Genomic DNA, 18446 nt, shown 5'->3' on the forward strand with positions numbered 1-18446 from the left:
TGTGTGTGTTTGTGTGTGTGTGTGTGTGTGTGTGTGTGTGTGTGTGTGTGTGTGTGTGTGTGTGTGTGTGTGTGTGTGTGTGATTGAATGTGTGTGTTTGACTGTTTGAGTGTGTGTCTTTGAGAGAGCGAGTGTGTGTTGTGTTTGCTATGTGTCTGTGTTTGAGTGTGGGTGTGAGAGAAAGTGTGTGTTGTGTGTGGTTGCGTGTGTGAAAGAGAGAGAGAGTGTGCTGTGTGTGTTATGTGAGTGTGTGTTTGAGTATGTGTGTAAGAGAGAGAACGTGTGTGTTGTAAGTATTATGTGTGTGTGTTTGAGTGTGTGTGTTTGTAAGAGAGAGAGAATGTGTGTTTGTTTGTGTGTGAGTGTGTGTGTGTCTCGGAAGCTGGGTATGCAGTCTTGTCAACTTGCCCTGAAGAGGACAGCCCCCTGGAAGGCAAGAGATTTGGTCTGTTCAAAAATCCTGGGTGTGTTCCCGGCAGGGCCTGGGAGAGCAGCCTTAAAGGTATAGGTCACCCTCAAATCAAAGTCAGACACTTCTCAATCTGCTTTCAATCTGAATAACTAACACTAAAACCAATGGGACACCATAGATGTGGTGGCTTATACAGCTATCTTTAAAAGAACGGGCTCAAGTTCAAGTCTTCAAGTCAGACTGGGCACTGAAATTCTTAGGACAAGACAACGCAAAGCAACCTGGCATAACATAACATATAAGTACACAGAACATAGATTACATTTATGATAAAATAAAATATAGTAAATCTCCTAATATACAAAGAATATACAATATTCAATACAGTATACTAAACCTCTAATACACATAATAACCTATACTAACCTTATAAACGTATACTAACCCAAGACAGGTCAGACAGGGTGCAGTGCCTGTTAGAAGGAAATACTTTTGTGATCAGGCAAAGGGAGTGTCTAGGAGTGTATCCTGCTGCGTGGAAGGATACCATATTGGAGTGATCCATGACACTTAGTGCAGCTCAACATGGTGGTGAATGTGTTTGTATTAATTTATCGCTAAGCGCTTGTCCAAACAACTTCACACTCGACACTGCACATCCTTGGGTAATACACCTGCAATGTCAGCTAATTGAGCCACCGAGACACACAAATATTCCTTTCTTAGTAGTTAGATGCTGGTGTCTTGAAGCCTGAATGTTGGGCTTGATGATTCAATTCACACATGATCCACAGAAAACGGACTTAACTGATATGTATACAATCTTAAATTCACTACAAAAGGCATGGCCGACTTAGGCCTCATCTTTAACAGTCTGAAAACTTTCAAAAGTCTCCAACTTTTCCTCCTACATGAGTTTTAGTCATCAAGGAGCTCTGGAGTCATTAGAGGACCTCATGCTCCCATTGCAGAAGACCCTCAGTTTGCTCTGGATTACTGGTTTCCGTCTGACTGACTCCGTACAATGTTTGGTACTCCAAGTTTCCCGGATTTGTGGCCTCCTCCTCCAGCTACCCCACTCTATCACACTATCACAAAAACCCTCTCGCGTCTGTATATCACAATGTTCCAACGCCATGGCTTTGCCCTGCGGACACGTAGGGCTCCGCTCTGAACTTCCCAATGCTCCAATCTAATCAACTTTGTCTGCACTCCTACCCGCCGGAGAGTAGATGAGCTCAGAGGAGACAGGGAGAAGGGGAGGACGAGGGGGGGGGGGGTGGAGAGAGGAGGGAGGGAGAGAGGAGGTTAAAAGGAGGGAAAAGGGTAGAGGGCAGGAGGGAGACATCGATGAGGAGGGAAGAGGAAGGGATGGAGGAGAAGGGTAGAGAGAAGAAGAGATGAAGAGGGTGCAGGGATGGAGGGATGGATGGAGGGATAAAGGACAACGGTGGAGGAAGGGTGGAAGGGGTGAAGAGCAAGAGTGAAGGGTGATGAGGAGAAGGCTGGAGTGAGAATTAGATAGAGAAGAAAAGACAGATGAGGTGAGGGAGAGAAGGACTGGGACAGGGGGGATGAGGGAAGACAAGAGAAAGAGAGAGGGAGAAAGAGAGAGAGAGTGTGTGTGAGAGAGAGAGAGAGAGAGAGAGAGAGAGAGAGAGAGAGAGAGAGAGAGAGAGAGAGAGAGAGAGAGAGAGAGAGAGAGAGAGAGGGGGGGGGGTGAAAGCTGAGGATGGGAGAGGAGCAAAGAGGAGAGGAAAGGCGGGGAAGAGCCACCGCCAGCGTAGACGAGGGAGGACGTCAAACTCAGTATTAAAGTGATCGGTAATCTATCTTCAACCTCTAGCCCCCGGCGCAGACAGGCTCAGGTGAGCTCTGCGGAACCTTTCAGAAGTGACTGTAGGATTCATCTGACACCTGGGGAGGAGGAAGATTAGCTGAAGTCACAAGCGATACTGAGAACAATCAGTATTGGTGTACAGTTCAGTTTAGACTGCTGCGTTGGGTTGCGCGTGCAGATTCCCAGGCAGGGTTAATGGATGAGAAGAGAGAGGTGGGACGCTTCATACACTCATCCCATGTGACATCCATCTAAAGCACTGCACTCTCTCTCCCTGAACACCTTGGTGAAATGCTTACACACACACACACACATACGCATGCACACACACACGCGCAAACAGGCATACACACACACACACACACACTACTTTTCAAACCGTTGAAATGCTCACACACACACACATGCACACACGCGCAAACAGGCATGCACACACCCACACAAACACACACTCCTTTTCAAACTGCTCCCAAGCCATAACAGGACGGGTAAACAGTGGAAAAGTGCCTTTGATACGATCAGTTATGTCAACAGTGGGTCTTGAGATACACGGAACATGGCTACCAACAATTGGGCTGTTGTTCCCTCTTTTCCTCTCTCTCTCTCTTTCTCTCTCTCTCTCTCTCTCTCTCTCTCTCTCTCTCTCTCTCTCCATCTCTTCTTCTGCTCTCCCATTCTGTCTTTCCCTTTCTCCTCTGTCTGCCTGGCCGTAAACCCAGTACTGTCACAACAGATCGGTCATAGTGGGAGCCAGAGGGAGAGAGAGACAGAGAGGGGGGGAGGAAAAGATATATATATATATACTGTATAGAGAGAGAAGAGAAAGAAAAGAAAGAAAAAAGTGAGAGAGAGACAGAGAGAAGAGAATGAGAGAGAAAGGGAGAGATGGGAGAAAGAGGGAGAGATTCAGAGAGAAGAGAGAGAGTACAGTTAGGGCAGTTGAGGTTGGAGGACAGCAGCCATCAGCAGTCCACCAGAGCAGACTGGGAGCTCCTGGCGTTCCTGCTGATGAAGGCCAGGACCATACAGGATACAGGCGTGATGGCCTACTTTACTGCAGATCAACTACATGTACATCTGGCTGTGCTGGAACGCCTGCAGTTAAAAACTAAAACAATACTTGTATTCCTTTCCCCTCTGCTGGCTTTTCCCTTCATTCTATTGGACAGCACATTTTCTCCACTCGTCTTGTTCTCTTTTATTGTTTCCAACTTCATTACGAAAGTTTTTTTTTTTTTGGTGTTCATTCCGACACTGGGTGGTGCTTACACAAACAGATCTCAAAGACAGATTCCGCCTTTGAGTTTGTCTGCAAAAACAATGACGCTCGTTCCAACAAACGCACACAATCCAATTTAAGAGCACCTTGCTTCACAACTAGATTCCAACATCTCCCGTTCCAGCGGGAAAACAAGATTTTGGACGTTTCACCCTCCATCGCAGCAAATCAGGCGTCGCTTTCTCCGGGACCCAAAGTGTGATTTTGCAGTGTCTCGCTGGTCCGGCCCTTATTTCTACAGCATTACAGCGAAGCGCAGCATGTATCTGACTAATGAAATATTTAATCAGAGGAGGTCCTTCTGGGGCGCCTATTGGGGCCTTGTTGGCATATTAAAAATACATGGGCGCCAGATGTATGGAGACACACTATAGAGGAGATGAGCCTGCATGTAATATAGTGAGGGACTGAGTTTAAATGGAGTGGAGGGACGTGTACAGATTTCTCAAACAGAGAAGGCTCTAGGAGAGGGCGGAGCCCTGAGCTTGGTAAAGACACGGGGTCGACTGGAGTGTTGTGCACCGTGATAGTCAGTGGAGACTCAGAACTGAGTGTTCCCCTATCCTCCTATCCTCTAGATGAGTCGATTCCTCCTTAATCAGTTTTCAGCCGCCCTGGCGGCTCACCAGATAGGTGCGCACATCACATAGACTATAAGGCACATCACATAGACTATAAGGCACATCACATAGACTATAAGGCACATCACATAGACTATAAGGCCTTATCGCAGCGGCATTCAATCCAGCCCAGGCCCTTTGCTGCATGCCATCCTCCCTCTCTCTCTCCTACATTATAATGTCACTATAAAAAAAACTAAGGCATAAATGCCCTCCAAAAATATATATCTCAACAAAATAATTAAAAGTTTGATCAGTTTTCAGGCATGGGGGGGGTGGGGGTGGGGTAGGGGGGGGGGGGTGAGGTTCCGCCTGTGCCACAGTGTCCAATGAGGGGGAACGGGGGAACGGAGATGTAACAGTACGCGAGCGTGAGGTGATTTGGCGGAGGATCGATGGAGACGACGACGGCAAACACGATGCTAAATGTCATCGGTGGTGATTGCGCTGCGGAGGGAGGCCTCGGGGAGGGGCCGGGGGAGACGAATCAATATCCAAATCATTTTCTATTCAAATCACGGCGGCGAGGTCGGGCTCCTACGGAGGCTTCATGCCCCTGGTGTATTGACGTCCTCCTATCTGGGAAATAATATCTCTGACGGATGCATAAATATTGTAATTTATGATATTGGATGTGTCACGAACGGGCACACACATACAGAGATAATCACTGACACATTCTCACACATCCTGTGCACACACACAGGGTGGAGCAGATCTATATGTCATGTCTTTAGATATACACAGAAACAGTGTGTGTGTGTGAGTTTGTACTTCTAAAGAGGTAATATTTTGCATGGAGGTTATATTTGGAGCAGTCAAGGCTTACTCGGTAGTAGAATGCAGCTGTGTTATTAGCCACATTAGCAGCCAAAAGCTGTGTAATAATACGGTAATTGCCATAACTTGTTTTGTTTCATGGAGACTCTTCATCACAAATAGGCAGATAATTCTTCCTGGAATACAGCAGCCTCAAATAGCTACCTAACTCCAAGTTGTTGACAAAGACCATCTCCCTAGGGTGAGTGAGTATGTGCGTGTGTGCCCGAGTGTGTATGCCTGTGTGGGCCCATGCATGTCCATGTCTGATGTTTGTTTGTGTGGGTGCGCTTCTGTGTGTGTGTGTGCGTGCGTGTGTGTGTGTGTGTGTGTGTGTGTGTGCGTGCGTGTGTGTGTGTGTGTGTGTGTGTGTGTAAGAGAGAGAGAATTCCTACGAGTGCTGTGCGTGTGTGTGTGTGTTTCCTGGTCCCCTGGCTTGGTCCTTAGGGTGGATCCACAGGAGAAAGCCCTCTGTGCAAGCTTTGGTTTGTAGGAGACCAACTGACATGTAGACACACACCACACTAACATCAGTCCACAGGAACCATGCTGTTCCACATCTTATTACCATGGTAACTCCCTCCACAGTCCACTAGCTGTGTTCATGATCTGCATCCTCTAGTGTTACACAGGCATCTGCTCCACACCCAACATGTGTGCATGCATGTGTGTGCGTTGGTGTGTGTGTGTGCGCGCGTGTGTGTATGTGAATGAGTGTGTGTGAGCATGTGTGTGAGTGACGTAAGCCAGTATCTACCCAGTATCAGCAGATGGGGCACTGCAATTAGACTCTCTGCTTTCCTCCCTCTTATAAACACACACACACACACAAACTGCCAACCTCCTCCTTGTCTCCAGAACAATCTGAATCAGTTGTCAGGGTCAGATCTATGACAGTGTTGACTGGAAGGGTCCTCAATATGCTTCCATTGTATCAGAACAAAGAACCCTCAACACAAGGCAAAGGGCACCACAGAAGACAATAAGCCTGCGTGCGTGTGTGTGTGTTTAGACAGTGGTAAGTGATATGGATCTTATGACATACTCTGTTCTCTCATTAACCGTTTTGAAATCGAGCTTGAACCAAAGAGGGAAACACCTGTTTGATAGAGGGCCGCAAAAACACCTGCCTTTGAGGATAAACACATCTCCCTTTCCTGTTGTTGTATGTCATCAATCTGTGGTTGTTTTGGAGGGGTAGAAAGACAGAAAAAAACAGAACTGATATCACAGAGTTATATTCCAAAATAACCACATGGAAACAATGGTTCTGAATCGTGTAGTGGGCACAGATTTCACTGTATGCACACACACACAAACTAATTCACATACATGCTCCAAACACACACACACACACACACACTCCAACTTACACACACATGTATACACAACACACACAAACAACCACAAGCTCTTCCCTTAGTCACATTCACAGCCATAAAAGACCCGATCAATAGAACACAACGTCAGACATGCAAACATTACAACAGAGCCCGCATGCTTCCAGTTATACAGATCACACACCACATGTCTAACAAGTCCGATGGCCAGGAGTCTCCGAGCGCCAACGAGGAAATATGAAGGTCTACCTGTCAGCCCCCCCAACACACACACACACACACCCCAGTCGATACATTCAATATGCAATTCATCAGCCTGGCTCTTTGTGGAAGGTTTTTCTAATTGAAGAGTGACCTCGTAAATTCCTGCTGGTTTAATAGCAGGTGGTGAAAAGAGGATGAATACAAGTTAGGAGTGAGGTGGTCTTACTGGGCTCACCCCTGCCTGCTTTATCCCTCCCTGGCCGGTCAGAAGAGCTTGACCTGTCCTAAAGGAGGTCTCTGAAGGGGTCTTCCACTCAAGTTCAGGTTCTGTTTGCGTTTATTCATTTAGCAGACGCTTTTATCCAAAGCGACTTACAAGAAAGAGCTTTACAAAAAGAGAAAGAGCTTTGCAAAACTGTTCTTCACTAGCTTCACAGTACCTTCACAAGCAAAGTGTTAATTTAACACCAGGAGTGTTCATACAGGTCCATCTCATGAGAGTGGACCTAGAAAAACACTCAACGAGTCAAATTAACACTTGTGGTATTAAATTAACACTGTTAAATGACGGTTTTCTATTCTGCTCCGTTCTATTTAGTTCTATCCTATTCTATTCCACTGTGTATTATTTTGCACGGTTCTACAGTGTTTTTCATCTGAAGATCAATGGGTCGTATTTGACTGGGTGAGCCGTTGCAGTGAACACATCTGCTCGGCCAATTAGGGCACAGTTTCTGTCGCGGCACAGATGGAATTCTCGGATCTCTTGGGGACGGTGGGAGTGACGGGCTGAATCTAGAAAGCCGAGCGCAGTCCTGTTCTTTCCATCACTGCTATTCCCTCCCTCTCCTGAACATTTACACTGCACCACAAATACATTTGATTTGATTTGATTTGTGTGTGCGTGAACGGTATGTATTTTCAAAAGTATTTTTGTACATTCAGATGCAGTTCACATCATGTATAAACACACAGACGGCAGTCCTACCTGATATGCGTATCTGCCTAGTCAAATGGACAGCAAGACCCAGGGTATCACATGTCAGTGCCAACGGGACACCTTAGTCCTGAGAGAGAGAGAGAGAGAGAGAGAGAGAGAGAGAGAGAGAGAGAGAGAGAGAGAGGAGAGAGAGAGAGAGAGAGAGAGAGAGAGAGAGAGAGAGAGAGAGAGAGAGAGAGAGAGAGAGAGAGAGAGAGAGAGAGAGAGAGAGAGAGAGAGAGAGAGAGAGAGAGAGAGAGAGAGAGAGAGAGAGAGAGAGAGAGAGAGAGAGAGAGAGAGGAAAAGGGAGACATTGTTATTGTTCAAAGAACAGCGCTTAGTGAGAAAAACAGCGAGACACCGTGTTTGTATTGAGATAAAACAACGCAGCTCATGAGTGGCAGGCAGCAGTCGTCCATCCAACACTAGTTAGTCAGGCGAAAGCCTTCTCAACCACAATCACCTATTGTATTAATAGCGGTGTGTATGTGCGTGTGTGTGCGCGTGTGTGTGTTCTCTCATAATGACCTGCTAAGTGCTTGTGTTTAGTGGCACCTCTGGCAGTAACAGTTTAATGCAGCCTTACTCTCCATCTCTACCGCTCTCCAGCTCTCTGGAACCTCCAATGACTGATTCATTTTCCACCGAAAAGAAAACAAACAAAAAATTCTCAAAGAGCTTTTTTATCTTCAGTGGACGCTGTCTAGAATGATCATTTACCTTGCCATACCTCTTCAAGTTGTTTTCTCTCTCTCTCTCTCTCTCTCTCTCTCTCTCTCTCTCTCTCTCTCTCTCTCTCTCTCTCTCTCTCTCTCTCTCTCTCTCTCTCTCTCATTGTCTCCCACTGCCACCTCAACACTCTCACTGCCATAACTTCATACCATCCCTTTAAGACCCCTCCCTCTCCACCTCCGTCCCCCTCTCTCTCCTCCCCCCTTCATGACCGTAGGGTGGGAATGAGCCAAAGCACTAAGCTGCCCACCAATAGGCTACCTTGGCTCATGTCTGTCTCTCTCAGAGAAACGTCATCCATAATTCACACGGGGCCAGCATGGAGGGATCAATGAAGAAGGAAAGAGGAGGAGGAGGAGTAAGCCATGGCTTGAGCATATGTGTGTGTGTGTGTGCGAGGGCACAGCCAATATTGGATGAGTGCCAACTCTCTATTCTGTATACATCAGATGAATTGGGGTGGATGATTTTCACACAGTGTAATAGTGGTGTTTTTATAGAGAGGCGGCCATATTGGGATTCCTGGCTGAACCACAAGTTAAAGCTCAAAGCCATGTGATGATTCTGTGGTGTTCTTTCATGGTTTGTCTTGTTTTGTAATCTGTAATTACAGTTTTGACAACACATTACCTCACTGAACATGAGAGCAAGTCTTGTTGGCTATTGTTGACAGCTTTTAAAGGGTGGGATACCCTAAAGTTCATTTTTCTTTTACCACAACACATAGCCTATACACACACATATACACACATTCACACAATCACACCCCTCAGGCTGTGACAGATTCAATAAAAGCATTGAGAATATGGAGCAATCGTGTGCGTGGTTTACCCAGGCGTAAAATTAAAGACTCATGTATTGGTCCAAAGCATAAATCTTACTGTGGAAGAAAGAGCTAGAGAAAGAAAGAGTGTGAGAGAGAGAGACATGGAGATAGAACAGGGGGGAAGGGAATCCTGTGACGTGAAAGCTGGGATGAAATTAAACGAGCATTGTCCATCCACTGTGATGCTGTGGACTGGACATAAGATGGGGAGCAGTTTGTTTCAACAAACAGCTATGCAGTAGCCTACACACACTAACATACACACACAGAGACACACTCAGTGGAGTACTCTCTCTCTTCCTAAAAACCTGACACAACCCCACTCATACTAGCACACACACACACACACACACATGTCTCTCTGCAGTAACAGTAAAAGCCCTCAGCTTTGCCCTCTCACTCCCAGGTTGACAGTCATGATGGATGCCAGCCCATCTATCACACAACAGGGAACCGAGAGGAGGGAATGAAAGTGTTTACAACACACACACACACATACAAACACACACAGAACTGAGAGAGGTTGAATGAGTACACACAACATACTGTAACACATAATAACACACGGGTGCAAGCGAACAGCTGGCACACACATACACACACGAACCAGAAAGCAAAATGTGACCTTGTGAAAATCCATCTTGTTTGCATTCTTAATATCAAAGGAAAAAATATGGATTTCAATCCTGTGTGTGTGTGCATGTGTGTGTGTGCATGTGTGTGTGTGTGTGTGTGTGTGTGTGTGTGTGTGTGTGTGTGTGTGTGTGCGTTGGCAGAAAGCAGATGGAGTAAACAACAGAGCGTCTGATACACTTTAAGTCAGCAATTGGGCAAGAAACTTCAGAGGAGGGCTGTGATAATGGTGTTACAGAAAAATGTGCAATTTCTTCACACACACATACACACACACGCACACATGCTAAAAGGAGTGCTTCTAAAAGCCATCTTATCAGTTGGCCAAAAAATCACAGACCATCCTTGATTTTTTCTTTCTTTCTGTCACATGCCAGTCCATTTTTATAGCCCGATATCGCCAGGATCAAGCTCAGAAGAATTCCCCCTCTCATTGTTTCATGTCTGGTTTGTGCACTGCCCCATTGAATCACCGTCACACATACAATGCCATGTTGAACCGAGTGCTTCCTCCATTGATAAGAGCTGCTGTGTTGTAAGTTTGCACTGAGCCATGTAGGCCAGGGACCGGCGATGACCTCATTGTACATTGCCCCATAATTCATATCTTTCTCTGGACTGTTTTGCATGACACTGTGTGTGAATCACTTCCCTGTTCCCTTCTCTTGGAGGGACTCTGGGCTTTGATGCTGACCGCACACACAGACAAGCACCCACACACAGACAAACACCCACACACAGGAGAACCAGAGGGATGGAAAATGCTTATACAATAATGATTTATAGGACACACAACACAACACAGCAAACATTCAAACACAAACACCAGCACACACATAAACTTTCAGGATCAAGAAGACAAATTCACACACAAGCACACACTCTCTCACATGAACTTACAAAGCCTGTTAGACTGAGTGCAGCGCAATGGGAGTGGAGAAGGGGAGCAGAGGAGGGGGGTGAATACCATTGTAAATGATTTCCTGCGGAGACCAAAATAATCAGAGGACCTTTTAGTGAGCTGCTTACAATCACAACTGGCCTTGTGCACTGATCCTCCATTCAGCTCCCAAATTGGACTGTGTGTTAAATATGCAGCTGCAGGGAGCGTGCGCCTGTCTGCGAGTGTGTGTTTGTGAGTGTTTGTGTCTCTGTTTCTGTGTGTGCCCCCTGTGTGTGTGTACACCTGTGTGTGTGTGTGTGTGTGTGTGTGTGTGTGTGTGTGTGTGAGTGTTTGCCTGTATGTGTGTGTGTGCCAGTACGTGTGCCTGTGTTTGTGTGCCTGAGAGTTCCAGTGTGTGCGCTTCTGTGTATGTGCGCGCCTGTGTGTTCCCATGTATGTGCGTATGTGTGTGTGTGCTTATGCGGTTGAGTGTGTGCCTGTGCGTGTGTGTGTATGTGTGCAGCTGTGTGTGTGCAGCTGACTGTGGGAGTGTGTTGAGCGTTGGCGGCCCTGAACCAGACAGGCAGAGGTGAAGGGCGCGGGAGAGAGCACTATGTTGATTAGAAAAACGAGTGCTTCATTACTTCCTCTTCTCTTCTTCTTCTTGGTGGGGGGGGACGTTGTTTGTGGGTCTGAGGAGTGATGGCAGATGTTCTAACTTCCAAATAAGATTTAGTGCAGTAAACAACTAATTACCAACCCGTCGGAAATTCGGTCCCAGACTACCTTATGGTTTCCCACTGCATAACGATTCAGATGCTAATGTCCTCGTTCGACTTTTTCACTTATTTCCATTCTGTGTTTACAGGACTCTGTAGTGTCGAAAGCTTAATTATGTATGGTTGTCACACTCCTTGGCCTTAGGGTCAAGGTAAGGTTAGGGTTGGGGTCAAGGTTCACATTGAGGCCATGTTCTGTTGGCATATGATTAAGGTTCAAGTTCAATGCAGGACACAGGTTCTGTGGGACTAATATCTTCAGACCTTGAGTCAATTAGTGGAAAAACAATATACTACACTATACTGGAGTATACGACACCATAATACAGACTTGTAGCAGGATTTCAGAACGTAGAAAGACACCCATTATGACATGTCATCTTTTTTCAATCAATGCCCTTCTGCCATAACAAAGACATCAACATATCCAAAAAAAATGGCAACGTCACACGCTTCTCGGTAGGCTAACAAGCCAACATAGGATTCATACTCTCGCATTCTCAGACAAACCACCCTAAAAAAAAAGCGAGATAGAGATAGAGATAGAGAGAATATTAACCTTCTTGGTCCGCCGAGACACTTCCATATTTAGAAGTGAGTGGGAGGGGGAACGTCTGGGTGGACTGGGTTGGGGGGCCGACGGGGCCAGCCTCGCTCCACACCCTCCCTCGTACCTCCGTGCTCATTTCCAATCAAGCAGTCGAGCTGCTGGGGAGACGAGGGCGCCCGAGACCCCTCTGTAGCGCACATGAGAGGTCCTCGTAATAAGGCCGGATGATATTGGGGGCCAATTCACACATTAGGGAGGTGAACTGAGCTGATAACCTCAAGTCTGCCAAGCCTGCATTCACTTGCAGAGGACCGGGGGGGGGGGGGGGGGGGGGGGGTTTGGGTGGGGAGGGGCAAGGGGGGGAGGGGGAGGGGGAGGAAGTGGTGAGCAGGGTTCAGGGTAGAGGAAAAGATGTCTCCTTAACACATGACTGGGTGCTTTTTTGGGGGGTGAATCCTATGGATGGATGAACATCAAGGCTCATTATTCCAGTATGGGAATAAAGACGGTCAGGTTCAAGGAAAGGGTAGCGGTTTACGAATGAGGGCCCCATTTTGAAGTACTGGCGCTGTGGACTGTATCTACTAGACTGCTGGAGAATGGGGACCTGTATGACCAGAGACCACGGTTCAAACACAAGCCTACAGGCAGCCTACATGTTAAACAGTATCAACATCTGCCTTAACGACTGCTCTGAGGAATCTAAAAGTGTCAAATTCCAAAACTTCGAACCACGTCATCTGCAACAACACACTAGTCATCTGGAACAATCACCCCAACACTAACTACAGCCTAACTATTGTCTATCACCATGTCCTTTTTTCTCTTTGTTGCTGATTCCATTATACCAAGTGAAATCCCTTCTAATTAAGAGAGTCTGGAAGTCAGCAGAAAGGCCTGATGGCAGTTATCGGCACACTGCCTCCGGTGGCCTGGGGGGTCGGGGTTAGGGGTCGTGGGTGGTTGTGTGGTAGTTTGCGCCTCAGCCGGGGTCTGTGTGCCTGGCCTGAGATGCTCTCAGACACCCTTCAGAATCATCACATCTCTGCTCTGTTATGGCTCTCTGGCCTGGGGGGCTGAACAACTGCAGACTGAACAGCAACTGAACTGCGCAGACCACTGAAGATAATTTGGGAGGGGCTATATACCAATAAAAGAGAGAAGATGAAACTCTATGGAAGATGGAGTTTGGGTATTTTAATTATTTGAGGGAGTTGAAAGGACGACCAAGATACACCCAAGTCTGGCAGAGGAGTAAATACTCCAATAATGTGGCACAGTGGCATAGTACCTTGCACTGCCACCTCCCAGCAAGAAGGTCATCGGCCCGATTCCTGCTCGGGGCCTGTCGGTGTTCAGGTGGACTATCTCCTGGGTCTTTCTGCATGGAGTTTGCATGCCCTCCCCATGCTCACTTGGGTTCCCTCCATAAAAGAACACCAATAAAAAAACCTACAGAACATATTGCTTCCTGCCCATGTCCCTGGCCAGCACACGGGGTGGGAACATGACTTGGACCCTGGGCGCTGCAGACGTGGCTTCCCACAGCTCCTGGGGCTGCCCACAGCTCCTGGGGCTGCTCACAGCTCCTGGGGCTGCCCACAGCTCCTGGGGCTGCCCACAGCTCCTGGGGCTGCCCACAGCTCCTGGGGCTGCCCACAGCTCCTGGGGCTGCCCACAGCTCCTGGGGCTGCCCTGGGAGGAAGGACAGCAAGACGGGACAAAAGGTGGAGACTCATTTCTCCGGTAGACACTCTTGGTGTGTGTGTGTGTTCTGCCGCTCCCTGCATGCGTTTATGTGTGTGTCCACACTGTATGAGATGAATAAAGGATTGTTCTCTCCTTCTAATATTGATATCCCCTCTGCTTATTTTCACCCAGGAAGCCTCCATCCCTGGACATTACCAGAAATCTAAAAATACCTGACAGAAGGAGAGAATACACAGGCCTGAGCCCACCTGAAGCTCTTAAGGGAAGGGTTTTACTCATAACCACCAGATGTTGTGTCATGATGAGTCACCTTGTAACCTTTCACTGGGCACCCTGCCGTTCCCAACTGTCCTTGTGTCACCCGGACAATCACAACCCAGAGTTACAAGATGGATAATGACATCATGAAGCTTGATTGCCTTGAGAGGAAAACTGCGGTTGAAATGAGGTACAGCTTTCCCCCCAATGGGAACAATTGATTATTCAGTCAATTGTTACAGTGTTACATTTCATTATTACTGAGACAATTTCGAGTGATTATTCATCTCCTTTTATTCACTCAATGAAAAGAAAGGAACCCAAACACATCTGTTTCCACCATGAAAGAAAACACAGAAGTGTTTCTGTTACATCCTAGCATTTCTTATCGTTTTCATCAGTCGGTCACTGAACATTTTCGAACCACGTATTGCATTCTGCTCATTCAAGGTCATTTGCAGTCTACGTCTTACTTTGCTAACAGAGAGACAAGTCTCAATCATCCGCAGTGACTGACAGAGCCTTTAAAGTCAGGCCTGCTAGATTTACGGAGACCTTTTAGAATAAAGAGGCGTGCTGCAGACCAGTTCGGGACAAAGTAACCAACCGGAGGAGGCTGCAGCTGCCATACCAACACGCATTCCCGGACCCGCCTTGCATCCCTCGGCTTGCCTGCATCATGCATGGCCACCAACCTCTTGTGCTGAGGACCCGGGCATGTCTTGACACCCACACAGAATATCACAGGTGAAATACGCGCCATTTATGACATTAACCTTCATTATAAGAGATCATGCAGCACCGTTTGCTTGTAACAATGTCGGAAAATGTGGACGCTAAAAAAATTAGCAGCGGAATGTTTGCTGCCTGCGTTGGGTATTGGAGAGACAGAAGGCGTCAAGTTGGCTATAACCAACACCTCGCGCGAGCGACGCCCATTCAGTTCGTTAAGCGACAAAAGCGCGCCACCGCAATCAGCAGTCTATTTATCCAGGACTATGTAAAATCCGTGACACCCATTAAAAACATGACATTTCCTCACTTAAATTACAAGATTTGCCTGAAACCTTTTGCGATCCTCAATGGGAATCGGAGACTGCACTCGCCGATGCAGGCCATTCGTTGGATATATCAGTTACTGATAGTCTTAAATCTAATATATCATTAATAACAAATTAATATAGCCAACTCACACATAGCTATCTCAAGGCTTTTTTCTACGGTGAACGTTTCGTCTGCAGATCCACAAGGAACAGTCCTTATAATAACCTATAATAGTGATGGTACGTGGCAGTTAATTTCTGCAAGAAAAAATATAAACTGAAAGAATGGTGATCAACCAATTTGATTCCAAGTCGGTGATGCGCTTAAATCGTCACGGCTTAATCGTCACTTAAAAAATGCAAGTGATATTTCGTCAGTCACCTCGTGAACGGATAGGCTCGCGCTCACTGTTAGTCGAAGGCTCCGTGTTTAGTATCCCGATCACTGCTCAAACCACGGCAAAAGAGGGAGCCTACTGCGTCCGTCCTAATGCTCCGAGTCTGTACCGAAGGAAGACTCTCTCTTTTTTTCTCTCTCTTCTCTCTCTTTCTCTCTCTCTCTCTCTCTCTTCTTTCTCTCTCTCTCTCTCTCTCTCTCTCTCTCTCTCTCTCTCTCTCTCTCTCTCTCTCTCTCTCTCTCTCTCTCATCTCTCTCATCTCTCTCTCTCTCTTCTCTCTCTCTCTCTCTCTCTCTTTCTCTCTCTCTTCTCGCTCTCTCTCTGTCTCTCTCTCTCTCTCTCTCTCTCTCTCTCTCTCTCTCTCTCTCTCTCTCTCTCTCAGCTATGACTTCAGACGTCCAAGCGCCAAAGAACCGTGACCTGTTCGCAGGAGAGTAGAGAAGGGTTTGAATGACAAACCAATTAGAGGTGGATGCTCGGTTGAGCTGAGTGCTGAGCAGGGCGACGCAGGCGGGCTGTGGTCCCATTTGGGTCTGCAGAGGGAGAGTGGTGTCCGGGAGAAAACATGGATCTGGATCAGATGCCTGACATGTGGACACGGGCTCCATCTGCTGTCAAGAAAAGCTATACCCTGTCAAATAAATAAATAAATAATTAAATAAAGGGAACATCCTAATTAGCATTAGGCTTTGACGTTATTATTCACTTTGAGGTCTGTTTCCTGTTTTACTGCGGTGGACAATGCCATTCATGGTCATAAAGAGATTCAGTCAATACGTTCACAATAGTAGTGTCAAAATGATGTTTTTTTAAAACGAATTTTAAATCAATGTTATTTTGTGTTTCTAGCCAGACAACTGTGGATTCCTAGATTTGGCTGTCGTTGGCTAAGGCTATTTGGAATTAATTAAAGAACAGGTGTGTGTCTACACGCGCGACTCCAGATCACAGAGAGCACAAATGACGTGCGCCGTTTTCGGGCTACGATATCTGTACAGCTGATATCGTTTTTTACCCGCTTGTAAACCTTAACTGATTTTACATATAACGATAGTCCGCCATTATTTTATGGAAACAAACGGAGAGAACGGTGAGACTTGCCGGTGACAATGAGTACGCCGGGGACCTGTTGATAGCCTACGTAATGTAGCCCACTACGACGCCGCAATGGAGGTAAAATAACTGTGACATCGGTGTTGGACACCTTCAGTGGGAGTCGTTCTTCAGTGGAGTCGTTCATTTTCTATCAAATATCAATTCGTTTTTATTTTCAACCGAGTAAATCAAAATCGTGGATATTAGAATTTTCGAGTAGGTCTACTCTGAATTGATTCAAAAGTAGGCTATCATTCGATCCTGTCTACTTGGAAACTAACTACTGCCACTTATAGGCTACTGTAGAACATAATGTAGCCTACTTTTGTCAACGTCGTGACAAATATTGCCAACAACAGCTGCTGTGTTGCCAAAAAAAAGCCTTTCAGGATAGAACATAAAACAAATCGAACCAAACCTTTGGGGAGTAAGATTTAAATTGGAAGTGTAGGCTATAGCCGGAATCTTTAGTTGTCATATGCCAGCGTCAATGATCCTAATTTGTTTTGCTTGTTTACTGCATACAATGACTGGAAATTGAACACACCAACTTGTCCTCATGTATTTTGGATAGCCAACTCAAAATGGTGATGAGACCGTATGTCAACCTTAATCACCGTTCCCCTTAAAGCCATTTGGAGATGAAGTCTAAATCCTTCGCTAAGAGCCTTACTTGACTCTGGAGACACCTCCAAACTAGCCAGTCTGTTACTGTCTTCAGTTAGCTTATATGGTAATGGAGTGAAACTAGACATATTGTACAATGCTGTAGCCTATTACATAAATTGAAAGGGGTACATAGATTAATAGATTAGGCAGAAACGCTCTGCTGAACATGATTTTCCAGACCTCAATGGAGAGCATATAGCAGCTTAGACACAGGAAGAGGACTCGAGTCAGATCAATGAAGGTGGATCCCCCAACATTGCAGGTCTCAGACATCAATGAGAGCCACTGACAGGCATGGGAGAGAGGATCGCTGAATATTTCCCTGAGGAAGAGAAGACCAGAACGGATCAATGATGGAAACCCTGGGTAAGGCTTTAACCGTAGGCTTGTCTCGGATTAAGAATCAACGTTGTGCTCCAATACCATAAAGCAATTTGTAAAAGTAATGCCTAGAGACTATATGTGTTTGGACAGGGTTGCCCTAGGACTTGAGCTGCATTCAAAACAATACAGCCTAGTCTAACATTAGTACTCAATAATTAACACTCAAATTTGCATTTCTAGTTTCAGAATTCTAGTTTATAACTGGGTCGCTGTCAGTTAGCGCTCATGGAAAAGCACCACGCTTTTGGACTAGACCCACTCCCCCACGGGGGGTGTGTTGTTGTCTCGTCAACAACCTTGTTGTGCTGTTTCCATCCCAGACATGCAGCGAGCCCTGGAGGCGGTGGAGCGGCTGCAGGCCAAGCTGAAGGAGAGAGGGGAGGCCCCCACGAGGGAGAAGCTGGCCCTGCTGAAGACGGTGCTGCAGAGCCCTCTCTTCCACCACATCCTCACCATGCAGCAGACCCAGCTGCCACTGGGAACACAGGTGTGTGTGTGTGTGTGTGTGTGTGTGTGTGTGTGTGTGTGTGTGTGTGTGTGTGTGTGTGTGTGTGTGTGTGTGTGTGTGTGTGTGTGTGTGTGTGTTCGAGATGATAACAAAATTGATTGTTTGTTTGGGCGCCTTTTTCTAAGGTTGTCCTGCGTCCGTTGTGTATCGAGGCATGCATGCATTTTCATATTTTCATTAACTTTCATATTAAATCATAGACCTGAAATGTAGAAAACAGCAGACAGATTAGAAATATATTATTATAAAGTTATGACCATTCTAGTCATTAGTGTAAAAAACGAATTCCTCTCCATAACTAAAAAGGTTAGACTTTTTTCCACAATCCAATTGGCCAAACAAGTTATAGATATTTAACTTAAAGGGTACATAGTGTACATAGCTAAATGTGTTTATTTAGCAAGTTCACAGAAATCTGCAAAAACGAGGCTAGTACTATTACGCCGGTCGCTGCTTGTCATGAACGCAGAAGCCTGATAGTGTCC

The 18446-nt window shown here is 46.3% G+C and overlaps 1 protein-coding gene across 1 annotated transcript in view; it reads right to left on the reverse strand.

Moving 5' to 3' along the window:
• The window catches only part of adgrl3.1 (adhesion G protein-coupled receptor L3.1), a 71523-nt gene extending 63940 nt beyond the window's left edge, over nt 1-7583 (reverse strand). The window contains 1 exon segment of the mRNA XM_062477589.1: nt 7503-7583. The gene's annotated coding sequence lies outside the window, so the exon portion shown is untranslated.
• Nucleotides 7584-18446: the final 10863 nt, after the last annotated feature.

Source organism: Osmerus eperlanus, chromosome 14, assembly GCF_963692335.1.
Source record: "Osmerus eperlanus chromosome 14, fOsmEpe2.1, whole genome shotgun sequence".
In the NCBI taxonomy this organism is placed as follows: Eukaryota; Metazoa; Chordata; class Actinopteri; order Osmeriformes; family Osmeridae; genus Osmerus; species Osmerus eperlanus.